Genomic DNA, 23,657 nt, shown 5'->3' with positions numbered 1-23,657 from the left:
TAGTCAGAAGAAGAAGAGAGGGGATAGATAGCAAGGTTAGTCAGAAGAAGAAGAAGAAGAGAGGGGATAGATAGTATGGTTAGTCAGAAGAAGAAGAGAGGGGATAGATGGCATGGTTAGTCAGAAGAAGAAGAGAGGGGATAGATAGCAAGGTTAGTCAGAAGAAGAAGAAGAAGAGAGGGGATAGATAGTATGGTTAGTCAGAAGAAGAAGAGAGGGGATAGATGGCATGGTTAGTCAGAAGAAGATGAAGAGAGGGGATAGATAGCATGGTTAGTCAGAAGAAGAAGAGAGGGGATAGATAGCATGGTTAGTCAGAAGAAGAAGAAGAAGAGAGGGGATAGATAGCATGGTTAGTCAGAAGAAGAAGAGAGGGGATAGATAGCATGGTTAGTCAGAAGAAGAAGAGAGGGGATAGATAGCATGGTTAGTCAGAAGAAGAAGAGAGGGGATAGATAGCATGCTTAGTCAGAAGAAGAAGAAGAAGAGAGGGGATAGATAGCATGGTTAGTCAGAAGAAGAAGAGAGGGGATAGATAGTATGGTTAGTCAGAAGAAGAAGAAGAGAGGGGATAGATAGCATGGTTAGTCAGAAGAAGAAGAAGAGAGGGGATAGATATCATGGTTAGTCAGAAGAAGAAGAAGAAGAGAGGGGATAGATAGCATGGTTAGTCAGAAGAAGAAGAAGAAGAGAGGGGATAGATGGTATGGTTAGTCAGAAGAAGAAGAAGAGAGGGGATAGATAGCATGGTTAGTCAGAAGAAGAAGAAGAAGAAGAGAGGGGATAGATAGCAAGGTTAGTCAGAAGAAGAAGAAGAAGAGAGGGGATAGATAGTATGGTTAGTCAGAAGAAGAAGAAGAGAGGGGATAGATAGCATGGTTAGTCAGAAGAAGAAGAAGAGAGGGGATAGAGAGCATGGTTAGTCAGAAGAAGAAGAAGAATAAGAGAGGGGATAGATAGCAAGGTTAGTCAGAAGAAGAAGAAGAAGAGAGGGTTATAGATAGCATGGTTAGTCAGAAGAAGAAGAGAGGGGATAGATAGCAGGGTTAGTCAGAAGAAGAAGAGAGGGGATAGATAGCATGGTTAGTCAGAAGAAGAAGAGAGGCGATAGATAGCATGGTTAGTCAGAAGAAGAAGAAGAAGAAGAGAGGGGATAGATAGCATGGTTAGTCAGAAGAAGAAGAGAGGGGATAGATAGCATGGTTAGTCAGAAGAAGAAGAGAGGGGATAGATAGCATGGTTAGTCAGAAGAAGAAGAGAGGGGATAGATAGCATGGTTAGTCAGAAGAAGAAGAGCGGTGATAGATAGCATGGTTAGTCAGAAGAAGAAGAAGAAGAAGAGAGGGGATAGATAGCATGGTTAGTCAGAAGAAGAAGAGAGGGGATAGATAGCATGGTTAGTCAGAAGAAGAAGAAGAAGAGAGGGGATAGATAGCATGGTTAGTCAGAAGAAGAAGAGAGGGGATAGATGGCATGGTTAGTCAGAAGAAGAAGAGAGGGGATAGATAGCATGGTTAGTCAGAAGAAGAAGAAGAAGAGAGGGGATAGATAGCATGGTTAGTCAGAAGAAGAAGAAGAGATGGGATAGATAGCATGGTTAGTCAGAAGAAGAAGAGAGGGGATAGATAGCATGGTTAGTCAGAAGAAGAAGAAGAAGAGATGGGATAGATAGCATGGTTAGTCAGAATAAGAAGAAGAAGAGAGGGGATAGATAGCATGGTTAGTCAGAAGAAGAAGAAGAAGAGAGGGGATAGATAGCATGGTTAGTCAGAAGAAGAAGAGAGGGGATAGATAGCATGGTTAGTCAGAAGAAGAAGAGAGGGGATAGATAGCATGGTTAGTCAGAAGAAGAAGAAGAAGAGAGGGGATAGATAGCATGGTTAGTCAGAAGAAGAAGAGAGGGGATAGATAGCATGGTTAGTCAGAAGAAGAAGAAGAGAGGGGATAGATAGCATGGTTAGTCAGAAGAAGAAGAGAGGGGATAGATAGCATGGTTAGTCAGAAGAAGAAGAGAGGGGATAGATAGCATGGTTAGTCAGAAGAAGAAGAGAGGGGATAGATAGCATGGTTAGTCAGAAGAAGAAGAGTGGGGATAGATAGCATGGTTAGTCAGAAGAAGAAGAAGAAGAGAGGGGATAGATAGCATGGTTAGTCAGAAGAAGAAGAGAGGGGATAGATAGCATGGTTAGTCAGAAGAAGAAGAGAGGGGATAGATAGCATGGTTAGTCAGAAGAAGAAGAGAGGGGATAGATAGCATGGTTAGTCAGAAGAAGAAGAGAGGGGATAGATAGCATGGTTAGTCAGAAGAAGAAGAGAGGGGATAGATAGCATGGTTAGTCAGAAGAAGAAGAGAGGGGATAGATAGCATGGTTAGTCAGAAGAAGAAGAGAGGGGATAGATAGCATGGTTAGTCAGAAGAAGAAGAGAGGGGATAGATAGCATGGTTAGTCAGAAGAAGAAGAGAGGGGATAGATAGCATGGTTAGTCAGAAGAAGAAGAGAGGGGATAGATAGCATGGTTAGTCAGAAGAAGAAGAGAGGGGATAGATAGCATGGTTAGTCAGAAGAAGAAGAGGGGATAGATAGCATGGTTAGTCAGAAGAAGAAGAAGAAGAGGGGATAGATAGCATGGTTAGTCAGAAGAAGAAGAGAGGGATAGATAGCATGGTTAGTCAGAAGAAGAAGAGAGGGGATAGATAGCATGGTTAGTCAGAAGAAGAAGAAGAAGAGAGGGGATAGATAGCATGGTTAGTCAGAAGAAGAAGAAGAAGAAGAGAGGGGATAGATAGCATGGTTAGTCAGAAGAAGAAGAGAGGGGATAGATAGCATGGTTAGTCAGAAGAAGAAGAGAGGGGATAGATAGCATGGTTAGTCAGAAGAAGAAGAAGAAGAAGAGAGGGATAGATAGCATGGTTAGTCAGAAGAAGAAGAAGAAGAAGAGAGGGGATAGATAGCATGGTTAGTCAGAAGAAGAAGAGAGGGGATAGATAGCATGGTTAGTCAGAAGAAGAAGAAGAAGAAGAAGAGAGGGCATAGATAGCATGGTTAGTCAGAAGAAGAAGAAGAAGAAGAAGAGAGGGGATAGATAGCATGGTTAGTCAGAAGAAGAAGAGAGGGGATAGATAGCATGGTTAGTCAGAAGAAGAAGAGAGGGGATAGATAGCATGGTTAGTCAGAAGAAGAAGAAGAAGAGAGGGGATAGATAGCATGGTTAGTCAGAAGAAGAAGAAGAAGAAGAGAGGGGATAGATAGCATGGTTAGTCAGAAGAAGAAGAGCGGTGATAGATAGCATGGTTAGTCAGAAGAAGAAGAAGAAGAAGAGAGGGGATAGATAGCATGGTTAGTCAGAAGAAGAAGAGAGGGGATAGATAGCATGGTTAGTCAGAAGAAGAAGAAGAAGAGAGGGGATAGATAGCATGGTTAGTCAGAAGAAGAAGAGAGGGGATAGATGGCATGGTTAGTCAGAAGAAGAAGAAGAAGAAGAAGAGAGGGGATAGATAGCATGGTTAGTCAGAAGAAGAAGAAGAAGAGAGGGGATAGATAGCATGGTTAGTCAGAAGAAGAAGAAGAAGAAGAAGAGAGGGGATAGATAGCATGGTTAGTCAGAAGAAGAAGAAGAAGAGAGGGGATAGATAGCATGGTTAGTCAGAAGAAGAAGAAGAAGAGAGGGGATAGATAGCATGGTTAGTCAGAAGAAGAAGAAGAAGAGAGGGGATAGATAGCATGGTTAGTCAGAAGAAGAAGAAGAAGAGAGGGGATAGATATCATGGTTAGTCAGAAGAAGAAGAAGAAGAAGAGAGGGGATAGATATCATGGTTAGTCAGAAGAAGAAGAAGAAGAGAGGGGATAGATAGCATGGTTAGTCAGAAGAATAATTAGAAGAGAGGGGATAGATAGCATGGTTAGTCAGAAGAAGAAGAGAGGGGATAGATAGCATGGTTAGTCAGAAGAAGAAGAGAGGGGATAGATAGCATGGTTAGTCAGAAGAAGAAGAGAGGGGATAGATAGCATGGTTAGTCAGAAGAAGAAGAGAGGGGATAGATAGCATGGTTAGTCAGAAGAAGAAGAAGAGAGGGGATAGATAGCATGGTTAGTCAGAAGAAGAAGAGAGGGGATAGATAGCATGGTTAGTCAGAATAAGAAGAAGAAGAGAGGGGATAGATAGCATGGTTCGTCAGAAGAAGAAGAAGAAGAGAGGGGATAGATAGCATGGTTAGTCAGAAGAAGAAGAGAGGGGATAGATAGCATGGTTAGTCAGAAGAAGAAGAGAGGGGATAGATAGCATGGTTAGTCAGAAGAAGAAGAGAGGGGATAGATAGCATGGTTAGTCAGAAGAAGAAGAAGAAGAGAGGGGATAGATAGCATGGTTAGTCAGAAGACGAAGAAGAAGAGAGGGGATAGATAGCATGGTTAGTCAGAAGACGAAGAAGAAGAGAGGGGATAGATAGCATGGTTAGTCAGAAGAAGAAGAAGAAGAGAGGGGATAGATAGCATGGTTAGTCAGAAGAAGAAGAGAGGGGATAGATAGCATGGTTAGTCAGAATAAGAAGAAGAAGAGAGGGGATAGATAGCATGGTTAGTCAGAAGAAGAAGAGAGGGGATAGATAGCATGGTTAGTCAGAAGAAGAAGAGAGGGGATAGATAGCATGGTTAGTCAGAAGAAGAAGAGAGGGGATAGATAGCATGGTTAGTCAGAAGAAGAAGAAGAGAGGGGATAGATAGCATGGTTAGTCAGAAGAAGAAGAGAGGGGATAGATAGCATAGTTAGTCAGAAGAAGAAGAAGAAGAGAGGGGATAGATAGCATGGTTAGTCAGAAGAAGAAGAGAGGGGATAGATAGCATGGTTAGTCAGAAGAAGAAGAGAGGGGATAGATAGCATGGTTAGTCAGAAGAAGAAGAAGAGAGGGGATAGATAGCATGGTTAGTCAGAAGAAGAAGAGAGGGGATAGATAGCATAGTTAGTCAGAAGAAGAAGAAGAAGAGAGGGGATAGATAGCATGGTTAGTCAGAAGAAGAAGAGAGGGGATAGATAGCATGGTTAGTCAGAAGAAGAAGAGAGGGGATAGATAGCATGGTTAGTCAGAAGAAGAAGAAGAAGAGAGGGGATAGATAGCATGGTTAGTCAGAAGAAGAAGAAGAAGAGAGGGGATAGATAGCATGGTTAGTCAGAAGAAGAAGAAGAAGAGAGGGGATAGATAGCATGGTTAGTCAGAAGAAGAAGAGAGGGGATAGATAGCATGGTTAGTCAGAAGAAGAAGAGAGGGGATAGATAGCATGGTTAGTCAGAAGAAGAAGAAGAAGAGAGGGGATAGATAGCATGGTTAGTCAGAAGAAGAAGAGAGGGGATAGATATCATGGTTAGTCAGAAGAAGAAGAAGAAGAGAGGGGATAGATAGCATGGTTAGTCAGAAGAAGAAGAAGAAGAGAGGGGATAGATAGCATGGTTAGTCAGAAGACGAAGAAGAAGAGAGGGGATAGATAGCATGGTTAGTCAGAAGAAGAAGGAGAAGAGAGGGGATAGATAGCAGGGTTAGTCAGAATAAGAAGAAGACCAGTGTGCATTTGCATTTGAGTGTGTGCATGTGTGCATGTGCGTGTGCGTGTGTGTGTGTGTACATGTGAGTGATCAGAAATGCCAGCATGCACCTTTTTACAGATAGGCCAACAGCACACAATAATGTCCCACCATTCATCTAGACAATGTTTACTTGGTTGATAGGTGTTTCAATGTTATCTACTTAGATGTAGACTGTACACTGCATTCTAAACATTGTAATCACATTCACTTCAAAAAGCTATTTAGCTGATATAAATGTCTATTATTTGTGGTGATCAGATAATGATATTATCCAGTATGAAAGCTAACAAAACCGTAAAGCTATTGTGAAGTAAGGAGAGAGGTGGAGGAATACTGGAATGAACTTGGACTAACAATCTGTCATATCACACACAGAGGAGAGAGAGAGGAGAGGGAGAATGGAGAGACAGAGAGAGGAGAGGAGAGGGAGAGAGGAGAGAGAGAGGAGAGAGAGAGGAGAGGAGAGGGAGAGAGGGGAGAGAGAGAGAGGGAGGGGAGAGGGAGAGGGGGAGAGGAGAGAGGTAGAGAGATGAAGAGAGAGAGGAGGGAGAGAGGAGAGAGGAGAGAGGAGAGGGAGAGAGACAGAGAGAGAGAGGAGAGGAGAGGGAGAGAGGAGAGAAAGAGAGAGACAGGAGAGGAGAGGGAGAGAGGAGAGAGACAGAGGAGGGGGAGGGAGAAAGAGATGAAGAGAGGTAGAGAGATGAAGAGAGAGAAGAGGGAGAGATGGAGAGAGAGGCGAGGGAGAGAAGAGAGGGAGAGAGAGGAGAGAGAGAGGAGAGAGAGAGAGAGAGAGAGAGAGAGAGAGAGAGAGAGAGAGAGAGAGAGAGAGAGGAGAGGGAGAGAGAGGAGAGAGAGAGAGAGAGAGAGAGAGAGAGAGGGGAGAGAGGCGAGGGAGAGGGGAGAGAGGTAGAGAGATGAAGAGAGAGAGGAGGGAGAGATGGAGTGAGAGAGATGGAGAGGGAGAGGAGAGAGATATAAAGAGAGGTAGAGAGATGAAGAGAGAGAGGAGGGAGAGATGGAGAGAGAGAGAGGCGAGGGAGAGAGGAGAGAGGTAGAGCGATGAAGAGAGAGAGGACAGAGAGAGAGAGATGGAGAGGGAGAGGAGAGAGATAAAGAGAGAGAGAGAGTTGAAGAGAGAGAGGAGGGAGAGATGGAGAGAGAGAGAGGCGAGGGAGAGAGGATAGAGGTAGAGCGATGAAGAGAGAGAGGTAGAGAGATGAAGAGAGAGAGGAGGGAGAGATGGAGAGAGAGAGAGGCGAGGGAGAGAGGAGAGAGGTAGAGCGATGAAGAGATAGAGGACGGAGAGAGAGAGATGGAGAGGGAGAGGAGAGAGATATAAAGAGAGAGAGAGAGAGAGAGTTGACGAGAGAGAGAGAGAGACTTCGTCCTCAACCGCAGACCCATCACCTCACACAGGAGAATCAGATCAATAGACAGACCAGCAAGACCAGCAAGACACTCTCCCAGACCCCAGACCTATACATCGAGGACCCAAGTCGAGAGGACCTACATCCAGACCACAGCACCACCAGCCCCCCCCCCCAAGTCAACCATGCCCACACCCCGTTTAGGCACACTCAGTTCAGACCTATGCATCTCCTGCCCACCCCATGCCCCCATACCCGCAAAGAGGGCCTCAACATGAAAATCACACATACACCCAGGCAAAAAAGGCCCAACCCCCACTCTTACACAGATGATCAGATGCTCAGCAGGCCCTGCTAACACTTACTTGTCCGAGGACAAACCATACAACTATCACCATTGGGCACTTTATGGAACACAACGCCTTCACTATCTCATCCTGAAATATCCAAGGCCTGAGGTCATCTGCCTTCGGCCTGAAGAGCAGGAACCTGAACTTCACCAAAGAAATACAGACATCCTAGAAGAAACATGGTATAGAGGAGACGGACACACTGGTTTCCCTCTAGGTAACAGAGAGCTGGTCGTCCCATCCCACCAAACTACCAGGGGTGAAACAGGGAAGGGAATAATTTGGTGTAGAGCAGACCTAACTCACTCTATTAAATTAGTCCAAACAGGAACATTTTATATTTGGCTAGAACGAACAGAGAAAAATGTCCTCCTGTGTGCTACTCATACCCCCCCACTAGAATCCCCATACTTTAATGAAGACAGCTTATCCATTCTGGAAGGGGAAATCAATCATTTCCAGGCACAGGGACATGTACTAGTCTGTGGCGACCTAAATGCCAGAACCGGACAAGAACATGACACCCTCAGCACACAGGGGGACAAACACCTACCTGAAGGTGACAGCATTCCCTCCTAAATATGCCCCCCTAGGCACAACTACGAAAACATAACCAACAACTCCTGCAGCTCTGTCGCACACTGGGTATGTACTTAGTCAATGGCAGGCTTCGAGGGGACTCCTATGGTAGGTACACCTATAGCTCATCTCTTGGCAGTAGTACTGTAGTCTACTTTAACACTGACCTCAACCCAGAGTCTCTCAGAGCGTTCACAGTCAGCCCACTGACACCCCTATCAGATCACAGCAAAATCACCATCTACTTGAACAGAGCAATACTCAACCATGAGGCATCAAAGCCAAAGGAACTGAATAAGGTTAAGAACTGCTATAGATGGAAGGAAAGTTCTGTGGAAACTTACCAAAAAAACTAAAGGACAACAACACATTCAATCCCTTTTAGAGAACTTTATGGACATAACGTTTCACTGTAATAGTGAAGGTGTAAACTTGGCATCAGAATGTTTAAACAGTATATTTGACCTCGCAGCGTCCCTTTCAAATGAAAAATGGCAAACAGAAAACCAAAGAAATTAACAACAATGACAAATGGTTTGATGAAGAACGCAAACACCTAAAAAAAGAAACCTATCCAACCAAACCCATAGAGAAGCAGAAAAACTGAGCCTACGCCTTCACCATGGTGAATTACTAAAACAATACAGAAATACATGACGGACAAAGAAGGAACAGCGCGTCAGAAGTCAGCTCAATGTAATTGAAGAATCCATAGACTCTAACCACTTCTGGGAAAACACTAAACAAACAACAACATGAAGAGTTGTCAATCCAAAATGGAGATGTCTGGGTAAACCTCTTCTCCAATCTGTTCGACCCTATAACAAACAACAACATAAAGAGTTGTCAATCCAAAATGGAGATGTCTGGGTAAACCTCTTCTCCAATCTTTTCGGCCCTATAACAAACAACAACATGAAGAGTTGTCAATCCAAAATGGAGATGTCTGGGTAAACCACTTCTCCAATCTTTTCGGCCCTATAACAAACAACAACATGAAGAGTTGTCAATCCAAAATGGAGATGTCTGGGTAAACCTCTTCTCCAATCTTTTTGTCCCTATAACAAAGAACAACACAAAGAGTTATCAATCCAAAATGGAGATGTCTGGGTAAACCTCTTCTCCAATCTTTTTGTCCCTATTACAAACAACAACACAAAGAGTTATCAATCCAAAATGGAGATGTCTGGGTAAACCTCTTCTCCAATCTTTTCGGCCCTATAACAAACAACAACACAAAGAGTTGTCAATCCAAAATGGAGATGTCTGGGTAAACCTCTTCTCCAATCTTTTTGTCCCTATTACAAACAACAACACAAAGAGTTATCAATCCAAAATGGAGATGTCTGGGTAAACCTCTTCTCCAATCTTTTCGGCCCTATAACAAACAACAATATGAAGAGTTGTCAATCCAAAATGGAGATGTCTGGGTAAACCACTTCTCCAATCTTTTCGGCCCTATAACAAACAACAACATGAAGAGTTGTCAATACAAAATGGAGATGTCTGGGTACACCACTTCTCCAATCTTTTCGGCCCTATAACAAACAACAACATGAAGAGTTGTCAATCCAAAATGGAGATGTCTGGGTACACCACTTCTCCAATCTTTTCGGCCCTATAACAAACAACAACATAAAGAGTTGTCAATCCAAAATGGAGATGTCTGGGTAAACCACTTCTCCAATCTTTTCGCCCTATAACAAACAACAACATGAAGAGTTGTCAATCCAAAATGGAGATGTCTGGGTAAACCTCTTCTCCAATCTTTTCGGCCCTATAACAAACAACAATATGAAGAGTTGTCAATCCAAAATGGAGATGTCTGGGTAAACCACTTCTCCAATCTTTTCGGCCCTATAACAAACAACAACATGAAGAGTTGTCAATCCAAAATGGAGATGTCTGGGTAAACCTCTTCTCCAATCTTTTCGGCCCTATAACAAACAACAATATGAAGAGTTGTCAATCCAAAATGGAGATGTCTGGGTAAACCACTTCTCCAATCTTTTCGGCCCTATAACAAACAACAACATGAAGAGTTGTCAATCCAAAATGGAGATGTCTGGGTAAACCTCTTCTCCAATCTTTTCGGCCCTATAACAAACAACAATATGAAGAGTTGTCAATCCAAAATGGAGATGTCTGGGTAAACCACTTCTCCAATCTTTTCGGCCCTATAACAAACAACAACATGAAGAGTTGTCAATACAAAATGGAGATGTCTGGGTACACCACTTCTCCAATCTTTTCGGCCCTATAACAAACAACAACATGAAGAGTTGTCAATCCAAAATGGAGATGTCTGGGTACACCACTTCTCCAATCTTTTCGGCCCTATAACAAACAACAACATAAAGAGTTGTCAATCCAAAATGGAGATGTCTGGGTAAACCACTTCTCCAATCTTTTCGGCCCTATAACAAACAACAACATGAAGAGTTGTCAATCCAAAATGGAGATGTCTGGGTAAACCACTTCTCCAATCTTTTCGGCCCTATAACAAACAACAACATGAAGAGTTGTCAATCCAAAATGGAGATGTCTGGGTAAACCTCTTCTCCAATCTTTTCGGCCCTATAACAAACAACAATATGAAGAGTTGTCAATCCAAAATGGAGATGTCTGGGTAAACCACTTCTCCAATCTTTTCGGCCCTATAACAAACAACAATATGAAGAGTTGTCAATCCAAAATGGAGATGTCTGGGTAAACCTCTTCTCCAATCTTTTCGGCCCTATAACAAACAACAATATGAAGAGTTGTCAATCCAAAATGGAGATGTCTGGGTAAACCACTTCTCCAATCTTTTCGGCCCTATAACAAACAACAACATGAAGAGTTGTCAATCCAAAATGGAGATGTCTGGGTAAACCTCTTCTCCAATCTTTTCGGCCCTATAACAAACAACAATATGAAGAGTTGTCAATCCAAAATGGAGATGTCTGGGTAAACCACTTCTCCAATCTTTTCGGCCCTATAACAAACAACAACATGAAGAGTTGTCAATACAAAATGGAGATGTCTGGGTACACCACTTCTCCAATCTTTTCGGCCCTATAACAAACAACAACATGAAGAGTTGTCAATCCAAAATGGAGATGTCTGGGTACACCACTTCTCCAATCTTTTCGGCCCTATAACAAACAACAACATAAAGAGTTGTCAATCCAAAATGGAGATGTCTGGGTAAACCACTTCTCCAATCTTTTCGGCCCTATAACAAACAACAACATGAAGAGTTGTCAATCCAAAATGGAGATGTCTGGGTAAACCTCTTCTCCAATCTTTTCGGCCCTATAACAAACAACAACATAAAGAGTTATCAATCCAAAATGGAGATGTCTGGGTACACCACTTCTCCAATCTTTTCGGCCCTATAACAAACAACAACACAAAGAGTTATCAATCCAGAATGGAGATGTCTGGGTAAACCTCTTCTCCAATCTTTTTGTCCCTATAACAAACAACAAAACATGAAGAGTTGTCAATCCAAAATGGAGATGTCTGGGTAAACCTCTTCTCCAATCTTTTTGTCCCTATTACAAACAACAACACAAAGAGTTATCAATCCAGAATGGAGATGTCTGGGTAAACCTCTTCTCCAATCTTTTTGTCCCTATAACAAAGAACAACACAAAGAGTTATCAATCCAAAATGGAGATGTCTGGGTAAACCTCTTCTCCAATCTTTTTGTCCCTATAACAAAGAACAACACAAAGAGTTATCAATCCAAAATGGAGAGGTCTGGGTAAACCTCTTCTCCAATCTTTTTGTCCCTATAACAAACAACAACATGAAGAGTTATCAATCCAAAATGGAGATGTCTGGGTACACCTATCCTCCAATCTTTTCGGCTCTATAACAAACAACAATATGAAGAGTTGTCAATCCAAAATGGAGATGTCTGGGTAAACCACTTCTCCAATCTTTTCGGCCCTATAACAAACAACAACATGAAGAGTTGTCAATACAAAATGGAGATGTCTGGGTACACCACTTCTCCAATCTTTTCGGCCCTATAACAAACAACAACATGAAGAGTTGTCAATCCAAAATGGAGATGTCTGGGTACACCACTTCTCCAATCTTTTCGGCCCTATAACAAACAACAACATAAAGAGTTGTCAATCCAAAATGGAGATGTCTGGGTAAACCACTTCTCCAATCTTTTCGGCCCTATAACAAACAACAACATGAAGAGTTGTCAATCCAAAATGGAGATGTCTGGGTAAACCTCTTCTCCAATCTTTTCGGCCCTATAACAAACAACAATATGAAGAGTTGTCAATCCAAAATGGAGATGTCTGGGTAAACCACTTCTCCAATCTTTTCGGCCCTATAACAAACAACAACATGAAGAGTTGTCAATCCAAAATGGAGATGTCTGGGTAAACCTCTTCTCCAATCTTTTCGGCCCTATAACAAACAACAATATGAAGAGTTGTCAATCCAAAATGGAGATGTCTGGGTAAACCACTTCTCCAATCTTTTCGGCCCTATAACAAACAACAACATGAAGAGTTGTCAATCCAAAATGGAGATGTCTGGGTAAACCTCTTCTCCAATCTTTTCGGCCCTATAACAAACAACAATATGAAGAGTTGTCAATCCAAAATGGAGATGTCTGGGTAAACCACTTCTCCAATCTTTTCGGCCCTATAACAAACAACAACATGAAGAGTTGTCAATACAAAATGGAGATGTCTGGGTACACCACTTCTCCAATCTTTTCGGCCCTATAACAAACAACAACATGAAGAGTTGTCAATCCAAAATGGAGATGTCTGGGTACACCACTTCTCCAATCTTTTCGGCCCTATAACAAACAACAACATAAAGAGTTGTCAATCCAAAATGGAGATGTCTGGGTAAACCACTTCTCCAATCTTTTCGGCCCTATAACAAACAACAACATGAAGAGTTGTCAATCCAAAATGGAGATGTCTGGGTAAACCTCTTCTCCAATCTTTTCGGCCCTATAACAAACAACAACATAAAGAGTTATCAATCCAAAATGGAGATGTCTGGGTACACCACTTCTCCAATCTTTTCGGCCCTATAACAAACAACAACACAAAGAGTTATCAATCCAGAATGGAGATGTCTGGGTAAACCTCTTCTCCAATCTTTTTGTCCCTATAACAAACAACAAAACATGAAGAGTTGTCAATCCAAAATGGAGATGTCTGGGTAAACCTCTTCTCCAATCTTTTTGTCCCTATTACAAACAACAACACAAAGAGTTATCAATCCAGAATGGAGATGTCTGGGTAAACCTCTTCTCCAATCTTTTTGTCCCTATAACAAAGAACAACACAAAGAGTTATCAATCCAAAATGGAGATGTCTGGGTAAACCTCTTCTCCAATCTTTTTGTCCCTATAACAAAGAACAACACAAAGAGTTATCAATCCAAAATGGAGAGGTCTGGGTAAACCTCTTCTCCAATCTTTTTGTCCCTATAACAAACAACAACATGAAGAGTTATCAATCCAAAATGGAGATGTCTGGGTACACCAATCCTCCAATCTTTTCGGCTCTATAACAAACAACAACATGAAGAGTTGTCAATCCAAAATGGAGATGTCTGGGTACACCTATCCTCCAATCTTTTCGGCTCTATAACAAACAACAACATGAAGAGTTGTCAATCCAAAATGGAGATGTCTGGGTACACCTCTTCTCCAATCTTTTTGTCCCTATAACAAACAACAACATAAAGAGTTATCAATCCAAAATGGAGATGTCTGGGTAAACCTCTTCTCCAATCTTTTTGTCCCTATAACAAACAACAACATGAAGAGTTGTCAATCCAAAATGGAGATGTCTGGGTAAACCTCTTCTCCAATCTTTTCGGCCCTATAACAAACAACAACACAAAGAGTTGTCAATCCAAAATGGAGATGTCTGGGTAAACCTCTTCTCCAATCTTTTTGTCCCTATAACAAAGAACAACACAAAGAGTTATCAATCCAAAATGGAGATGTCTGGGTAAACCTCTTCTCCAATCTTTTTGTCCCTATAACAAACAACAACATGAAGAGTTATCAATCCAAAATGGAGATGTCTGGGTAAACCTCTTCTCCAATCTTTAACAAACAACAAACAGCAAAAACATATATGAAGAACAAGTCTTAGAATCAACTATTAAAGACCAGAACCCACTGGATTCTCCAATTACATTGAATCAACTATTAAAGACCAGAACCCACTGGATTCTCCAATTACATTGAATCAACTATTAAAGACCAGAACCCACTGGATTCTCCAATTACATTGAATCAACTACTAAAGACCAGAACCCACTGGATTCTCCAATTACATTGAATCATCTATTAAAGACCAGAACCCACTGGATTCTCCAATTACATTGAACGAACTACAGGACAAAATACAAACCGTCCAACCCAATAAGGCCTGTGGTGTTGATGGTATCCTAGAAATTATCAAATATACAGACCACAAATTTCCTCAATGAAAACAATGTACTGAGCAAATGTCAAATAGGCTTTTTACCAAATTACCGTACAACAGACCATGTATTCACCCTGCACACCTTAATTGACAACCAAACAAACCAAAACAAAGGCAAAGTCTTCTCATGCTTTGTTGATTTCTAAAAAGCCTTCAACTCAAATCTCAGTGGAAACTGAGATGCACTTCCTAACATCCTGCCCAATGTATGACCATATTAGAGACACATATTTCCCTCACATTACATAGGACCACAAAGAATTAGAAAACAAACCCAATTTTGATAAACTCCCATATTTATTGGGTGAAATTCCACAGTGTGACATCACAGCAGCAAGATTTGTGACCTGTTGCCACAGGAAAAGGTCAACCAGTGAAGAACAAACACCATTGAAATACACCCCATATTTATGTTTATTTATTTACCCTTTTAAACTTTAACTATTTGCACATAATAAGACATTTGAAATGTCTTGATTATTTTTTTTAAACTTTTGTGATATGTTTACTGTTAACTTTTATTGTTAATTTCACTTTTGTTTATTATCCTTTGGCAATGTTAATTAACATACTGTATGTTTCCCATGCCAATAAAGCCCTTAAATTGAATTGAGCTGAGAGAGGAGAGAGAGAGATGAAGAGACAGAGAGAGATGAAGAAACAGAGAGAGATGAAGAGAGAGAGAGAGAGAGAGAGAGAGAGAGAGAGAGAGAGAGAGAGAGAGAGAGAGAGAGAGAGAGAGAGAGGGAGAGAGAGGGAAAGAGGGGTGAAAGAGAGATGGAGAGAGAGAGAGAGAGAGAGAGAGAGAGAGAGAGAGAGAGAGAGAGAGAGAGAGAGAGAGAGAGAGAGAGAGAGAGAGAGAGAGAGAGAGAGAGAGAGAGAGGAAAGAGGGGGGAGAGAGAGAGAGGGAAAGAGGGGAGAAAGAGAGATGGAGAGTGCATTGCACACCACAGAACAAGATCAAACGTGTTTGAGTGATGGTGAGCACCATAACAGAAGAACAAGGCTATCCTCAAATCATATTTACAGTAATATATAGACTACTTAGTGTCCACCACTAAAACAACGTATTACTGGATTTCATTCCCTCTCTCTCTCTGTCTCTCTCTCTCTTTCTCTCAATTCAATTCAAGGGGCTTTATTGGCATGGGAAACATGTGTTAACATTGCCAAAGCAAGTGAGGTAGATAATATACAAGAGTGAAATAAACAATACAGATTAAAAGTAAACATTACACATACAGAAGTTTCAAAACAATAAAGACATTACAAATGTCATATTATGTATATATACAGTGTTGTAACAATGTACAAATGGTTAAAGTACACAAGATAAAATAAATAAGCATATATATGGGTTGTATTTACAATGGTGTTTGCTCTTCACTGGTTGCCCTTTTCTTGTGGCAACAGGTCACAAATCGATGGCACACTGTGGAATTTCACCCAGTACATATGGGAGTTCATCAAAATTGTTTTTTTTTTCAAATTCTTTGTGGACCTGTGTAATCTGAGGGAAATATGTGTCTAATATGGTCATACATTGGGCAGGAGGTTAGGAAGTGCAGCTCAGTTTCCACCTCATTTTGTGGGCAGTGTGTCACGCCCTGGTCGTAGTATTTTGTGTTTTTCTTCATGTATTTGGTCAGGCCAGGGTGGGTTTTTTTGTATGTGGTGTGTAGATAGTGGGGTTGTAGCTTAGTGGGGTGTTCTAGTTAGGTCTATGGCTGTCTGAAGTGGTTCTCAATCAGAGGCAGGTGTTTATCGTTGTCTCTGATTGGGAACCATATTTAGGCAGCCATATTCTTTGGTTGTATTGTGGGTGATTGTCCTGAGTGTCTTGATGTCCTTAGTCTGTGTTAGTTTGCACCAGTTAAGGCTGTTTCGGTTTTCACTACGTTTATTGTTTTGTAGAGTTTGTGTTTTGGATTCGTGTTACGTTGTGTGATTAAACATGGATCACAATATACACGCTGCAGTTTGGTCCGACTCTCCTTCACCACATGAAAACCGTGACAGAATCACCCACCGTAAACGGACCAAGCAGCGTGTCAACAGGCAGGAGTAGCCCAAAGAGGAGCTGCGTATTAAGGATTTCTGGACATGGGAGGAAATCCTTGACGGGAGAGGACCCTGGGCTAAACCAGGGGAGTGTAGCCGCCCAAAGGTGCAGCAGGAGAAGAGGAAACAGGAGCAGCCCAAAGAGGAGTACAGTATGGACTATACTTCTTGGGAGGAGATAGACAGGTGGGCGGTCGACCCAGGGAGAGTGCCGGAGCCCGCCTGGGATTCGATGGAGCAGTGCGCGGAAGGTTACAGGAGAATGAGGTTGGCGAAGCAAGCACGACGGCGCGGACGAAGCCCGGGAATCAGCCCCAAAAATGTATTGGGGGGGGGCTTACAGGGAGTATGGCAACGCCAGGTAGGAGACCTGCGCAAACTCCCTGTGCTTACCGGGGGGCTAGAAAGACCGGGCAGGCACCGTGTTATGCAGTGGTGCGCACGGTGTCCAAAGTGCGGGTGCATAGCCCGGTGCGGTATATTCCAGCTCCGCGTATCGGCCGGGCTAGATTGAGCGTCGAGCCAAATGCCATGAAGCCGGCTCTATGCATCTGGTCCCCAGTGCGTCTCCTTGGGCCGGCTTACATGGCACCAGCCTTGCGCTCGGTGTCTCCGGTTCGCCTACATAGCCCAGTACGGGCTATTCCACCTCGCAGCACTGGCAGGGCGACCGAGAGTATTCAACCAGGTAAGGTTGGGCAGGCTCTGTGCTTAAGAGCTCCAGTGCGCCTGCACGGTCCGGTCTATCCAGTACCACCTCCACACCCCAGCCCTCCGGTAGCAGCTCCCCGCACCATGCTTCCTGTGCGTATCCTCGGCCCAGTACCACCAGTGCCAGCACCACGCATCAGGCCTATAGTGCGCCTCTCCTGCGCTGCCGGAGTCTCCCGCCTGTCCGGCGCCGCTGCCGGAGTCTCCCGCCTGTCCGGCGCCGCTGCCGGAGTCTCCCGCCTGTCCGGCGCCGCTGCCGGAGTCTCCCGCCTGTCCGGCGCCGCTGCCGGAGTCTCCCGCCTGTCCGGCGCCGCTGCCGGAGTCCCTCAGCCCAGAGGCTCCCGAGCCTCTGCCCCTCTGTCCCGAGCCTCTGCCCTTCTGTCCAGAGCCTCTGCCCCTCTGCCCCTCTGTCCAGAGCTTCTGCCCCTCTGTCCAGTGGGGTCATTGATAAGGGTGGCCATGGTGAGAAAGCCATGGAGGCGGACAATAAGGCGGACTAAGACAATTGTGAAGTGGGGTCCACGTCCCCCGCCAGGTTCTTCTCTTTGTAGGTGATGACTTTGCTTTGGAAGGTTTGGGAATCGCTTCCTTTTAGATGGTCGTAGAATTTAACGGCTCTTTTCTGGATTTTGATCATTAGTGGGCATTGGCCTAATTCTGCTCTGCATGCATTATTTGGTGATCTACGTTGTACACGGAGGATGTTTTTGCAGAATTCTGCATGCAGAGTCTCAATTTGGTGTTTTTTCCATTTTGTGAAATCTTGGTTGGTGAACGGACCCCAGACCTCACAACCATAAAGGGCAATGGGCTCTATGACGGATTCAAGTATTTTTAGCCAGATCCTAATTGTTATGTTACATTTTATGTTTCTTTTGATGGCAATGCCCTTCTTGCCTTGTCTCTCAGATCGTTCACAGCTTTGTGGAAGTTACCTGTGGCGCTGATGTTTAGGCCAAGGTATGTATAGATTTTTGTGTGCTCTAGGGCGATGGCGTCTCGATGGAATTTGTATTTGTGGTCCTGGCGACTGGACCTTTTTTGGAAGACCATTATGTTTGTCTTACTGAGATTTACTGTCAGGGCCCAGGTCTGGCAAAATCTGTGCAGAATATCTAGGTGCTGCTGTAGGCCCTCCTTGGTTGGTGACAGAAGCACTAGGTCATCAGCAAACAGTAGACATTTGACTTCAGATTCTAGAAGGGCAAGGCCGGGTGCTGCAGACTTTTCTCGTGCACTCGCCAATTCGATGATATATATATGTTGAAAAGGGTGGGGCTTAAACTGCATCCTTGTCTCACCCCATAATTTGTTTTGTTTTTTGCCAATTTTAACCACACACTTGTTGTTTGTGTACATGGATTTTATAATGTCGTATGTTTTAACCCCAACACCACTTTCCATCAATTTGTATGGCAGACCCTCATGCCAAATTGAGTGGAAGGCTTTTTTTAAATCAATAAAGCCTGAGAAGCCTTTGTTTTGGTTTGTTTGGTTGTCAATTAGGGTGTGCAGGGTGAATACATGGTCTGTTGTACGGTACTTTGGTAAAAAGCTCATTTAACATTTGCTCAGTACATTGTTTTCATTGAGGAAATGTACGAGTCTGCTGTTAATGATAATGCAAAGGATTTCCCCAAGGCTGCTGTTGAAGCATATCCCACGATAGTTATTGAGGTCAAATTTGTCTCCACTTTTGTTGATTGGGGTGATCAGTCCTTACTTCCAAATATTGAGGAAGATGCCAGAGCGAAGGAGGATGTTAAAGAGTTTAAGTATAGCCAATTGGAATTTGTTGTCTGTATATTTGATACTTTCATTAAGGAATACCATCAACACCACAGGCCTTTTTGGGTAGGTGGGTTTTATTTTGTCCTGTAACTCATTCAATGTAATTGGAGAATCCAGTGGGTTCTGGTAGTCTTTAATAGTTGATTCTAAGATTTGTATTTGATCCTGCATTTGTTTTTGCTCTTTAGCCTTTGTTAAAGAGCCAAAAAGATTGGAGAAGTGGTTTACCCATACATCTCCATTTTGGATAGATAATTCTTTGTGTTGTTGTTTGTTTAGTGTTTTCCCAGAAGTGGTTAGAGTCTATGGATTCATCAATTACATTGAGCTGATTTCTGACATGCTGTTCCTTCTTTTTCCGTAGTGTATTTCTGTATTGTCTTAGTGATTCACCGTAGTGAAGGCGTTGACTCAGGTTTTCCGGGTCTCTATGTTTTTGGTTGGTCAATTTCTTTCTTAGATTTTTGCATTCTTCATCAAACCATTTGTCATTGTTGTTCATTTTCTTCTGATTTCTATTTGAGATTTTTAGATTTGATAGGGAAGCTGAGATGTCAAATATACTGTTAAGATTTTCTACTGACAAGTTTACACCTTCACTATTACAGTGGAACGTTTTAACCGGGTAATTGTCTAAAAGGGATTGAATTTGTTTTTGCCTAGTTGTTCTTTGGTAGGTTTCCAAACTGCATTCCTTCCATCTATATCATTTCTTAAAGTTACTCAGTTCCTTTGGCGTTGATGCCTCATGGTTGAGTATTGCTCTGTTCAAGTAGATTTTGTGATTTTACTGTGGTCTGATAGGGGTGTCAGTGGGCTCACTGTGAACGCTCTGAGAGACTTTGGGTTGAGGTCAGTGATAAAGCAATCTACAGTACTACTGCCAAGAGATGAGCTATAGGAGTACCTACCATAGGAGTCCCCTCGAAGCCTACCATTGACTATGTACATACCCAGTGTGCGACAGAGCTGCAGGAGTCTCTCTGTCTCTCTCTCTGTCTCTCTTTCTCTCTCTCTCTGTCTCTCTCTCTCTCTCTCTCTCTCTCTCTCTCTCTCTCTCTCTCTCTCTCTCTCTCTCTCTCTCTCTCTCTCGATCTCTCTCTTAGCAGAACACATCCACTATCTAATTTACAGTAGCAATCCAAATTGTATTGTGATGTAAGCTAAGAATGGTTCAGCAGCAGCAAAATAGATTAGATAATTATTTCACACTTGATTCACCACCATATTCTAAAGGTACTTTTACGGTCTACAAAGAACGGTCTGAAAGGTGTTCTTAATGCAGTATCATGATGTACTCGTTTGAGAAACCATTTTTAAGGTGTTCACTGTATATTTGCTGAGAAAGAAGCCCTCCAAATACATGAACATGCTGCATTTATAGCCGCAAGGTGCATTGGTAAGAAGACATGGTATGGTATGTAGTAGGCGTGATGGTTTCTAAACCCCCCTGCTACTGTGATTTTCAATGTGAAATAATCTACAGTGGATCTACTGAATTCGTGCATTCCAACTGTTTGGAACACAACACACAATTATCTATCTAGTCCACCTTAAAAAATGATGGCTTTGCAAAAAAAATTAAAAGAGAAAGCACTGATCTACAGTCCTAGATCGTAATGAAGTGGCATGGTGTTGAATAGAAGATGACTTATTCAACCATCGCCTCACAATGCCTCGACAGTGAACCCAACCATTGTCTTTCCTATTGACTGATGTCTCCACTTAGCTAGATAAATCTGCTTTAGGTTTTAATAAGCAGTAGTGCTGAAAACTACTTCTAAATATGTTTTATCTTGATGGTAAGTAATCCTTCTCACCCCCCTTCTCACCCCCAAAAAAAAGATTTAGATGCAAGTGGCTGTTCCACTGGATGTCATAAGGTGTATGCACCAATTTGTAAGTCGCTCTGGATAAGAGCGTCTGCTAAATTACTTAAATGTAATGAAATGTAAATGTTGTGGGGCAATTCGGGCAATTTAAAGTATTGATCGGGGACTATGTAACAGTTTAAAGTATTGATCGGGGACTATGTAACAGTTTAAAGTATTGATCGGGGACTATGTAACAGGGTAAAGTATTGATCGGGGACCATGTAACAGGGTAAAGTATTGATCGGGGACCATGTAACAGTTTAAAGTATTGATCGGGGACTATGTAACAGGGTAAAGTATTGATCGGGGACTATGTAACAGGGTAAAGTATTGATCAGGGACTATGTAACAGCTTAAAGTATTGATCGGGGACTATGTAACAGTTCAAAGTATTGATCGGGGACTATGTAACAGTTTAAAGTATTGATCGGGGACTATGTAACAGGGTAAAGTATTGATCGGGGACTATGTAACAGGGTAAAGTATTGATCGGGGACTATGTAACAGGGTAAAGTATTGATTGGGGACTATGTAACAGTTTAAAGTATTGATCGGGGACTATGTAACAGTTTAAAGTATTGATCAGGGACTATGTAACAGTTTAAAGTATTGATCAGGGGCTATGTAACAGTTTAAAGTATTGATTGGGGACTATGTAACAGTTTAAAGTATTGATCGGGGACTATGTAACAGGGTAAAGTATTGACCGGGGACTATGTAACAGTTTAAAGTATTGATTGGGGACTATGTAACAGGGTAAAGTATTGATCGGGGACTATGTAACAGTTTAAAGTATTGATCGGGGACTATGTAACAGGGTAAAGTATTGATCGGGGACTATGTAACAGTTTAAAGTATTGATCGGGGACTATGTAACAGGGTAAAGTATTGATCAGGGACTATGTAACAGTTTAAAGTATTGATCGGGGACTATGTAACAGGGTAAAGTATTGATCAGGAACTATGTAACAGTTTAAAGTATTGATTGGGGACTATGTAACAGGGTAAAGTATTGATCGGGGACTATGTAACAGTTTAAAGTATTGATCGGGGACTATGTAACAGGGTAAAGTATTGATCGGGGACTATGTAACAGTTTAAAGTATTGATCGGGGACTATGTAACAGTTTAAAGTATTGATCGGGGACTATGTAACAGGGTAAAGTATTGATCGGGGACTATGTAACAGGGTAAAGTATTGATCGGGGACTATGTAACAGGGTAAAGTATTGATCGGGGACTATGTAACAGTTTAAAGTATTGATTGGGGACTATGTAACAGTTTAAAGTATTGATCGGGGACTATGTAACAGGGTAAAGTATTGATCGGGGACTATGTAACAGTTTAAAGTATTGATCGGGGACTATGTAACAGTTTAAAGTATTGATCGGGGACTATGTAACAGTTTAAAGTATTGATCGGGGACTATGTAACAGTTTAAAGTATTGATCGGGGACTATGTAACAGGGTACAGTATTGATCGGGGACTATGTAACAGGGTAAAGTATTGATTGGGGACTATGTAACAGTTTAAAGTATTGATCGGGGACTATGTAACAGGGTAAAGTATTGATCGGGGGCTATGTAACAGTTTAAAGTATTGATCGGGGACTATGTAACAGTTTAAAGTATTGATCGGGGACTTGTAGAGGAATGTAACTGTTTTTCTGGTTGATTTGTGATGTTTTATTAGTGCTTCCTATTTTTGTATTTTAATGTGTATATTTATCTTTTTTTTGTCTATAATGTGGATATTTATGTTGTATTTTACAGGGCACATTTGAAAAAAAGAGACCAGTTGTCAATATATCTTCCATTTTTAAAATAAAGGTTAAATATGTTTTTTAAATTAAAATAATATATTTGTTTCACAAGACAAAGAGCTGTTTTGATGCGCTTTTGAATTTTTTTTTGTGTGGAGTCTGCGATTCCTAAAACAGCCATATCCTGTAGGCCAAGTTTACATCCAAAATGACACCCTATTCCCTATATAGTGTATACAGCCCGATGGGCCCTATTTAAAAGTAGTGCACTAAATAGGGAATAGGGTGCCATATGTGAGGTACCCCCAACTCTGTTCATCTAACCATAATCTGAGATAAGGCGGACCTGTCATTTAGCACGGCAGAGTCAAGTTTCTCAGGCCCGTTCTCTCCCCGTTCTCTCCTGTTGGCGTTTATAAGAGGCCGTTCACTAAAACCACATTTCTCCCCTCGAGCAGCACTTCCACGGAAACCAGATCTGAAGGCAGAATTTAGCTACCGTAACATGCCCAAAAGGTATGAAGAAGACCTGGCAGAAGAAGACCTGAAGCCTGAAGAAGACTTACTGTAACATGCCGTAATGCAGCAAGCCCAGGCGGTCTGAAGAATACCTAAGCTAGCTAACATGCTGTAATGTAGCAAGCCCAGGCGGTCTGAAGAATACCTAAGCTAGCTAACATGCTGTAATGTAGCAAGCCCAGGCGGTCTGAAGAATATCTAAGCTAGCTAACATGCTGTAATGCAGCAAGCCCAGGCGGTCTGAAGAATATCTAAGCTAGCTAACATGCTGTAATGTAGCAAGCCCAGGCGGTCTGAAGAATACCTAAGCTAGCTAACATGCTGTAATGTAGCAAGCCCCAGACGGTCTGAAGAATACCTAAGCTAGCTAACATGCTGTAATGCAGCAAGCCCAGGCGTTCTGAAGAATACCTAAGCTAGCTAACATGCTGTAATGCAGCAAGCCCAGGCGGTCTGAAGAATACCTAAGCTAGCTAACATGCTGTAATGCAGCAAGCCCAGGCGGTCTGAAGAATACCTAAGCTAGCTAACATGCTGTAATGTAGCAAGCCCCAGACGGTCTGAAGAATACCTAAGCTAGCTAACATG

Source organism: Oncorhynchus keta, chromosome 25 (genome assembly GCF_023373465.1).
Source record: "Oncorhynchus keta strain PuntledgeMale-10-30-2019 chromosome 25, Oket_V2, whole genome shotgun sequence".
Classification (NCBI taxonomy): Eukaryota; Metazoa; Chordata; class Actinopteri; order Salmoniformes; family Salmonidae; genus Oncorhynchus; species Oncorhynchus keta.
The sequence above is the reverse complement of the archived record's forward strand: the minus strand, read 5'-3'. Positions refer to the sequence as shown.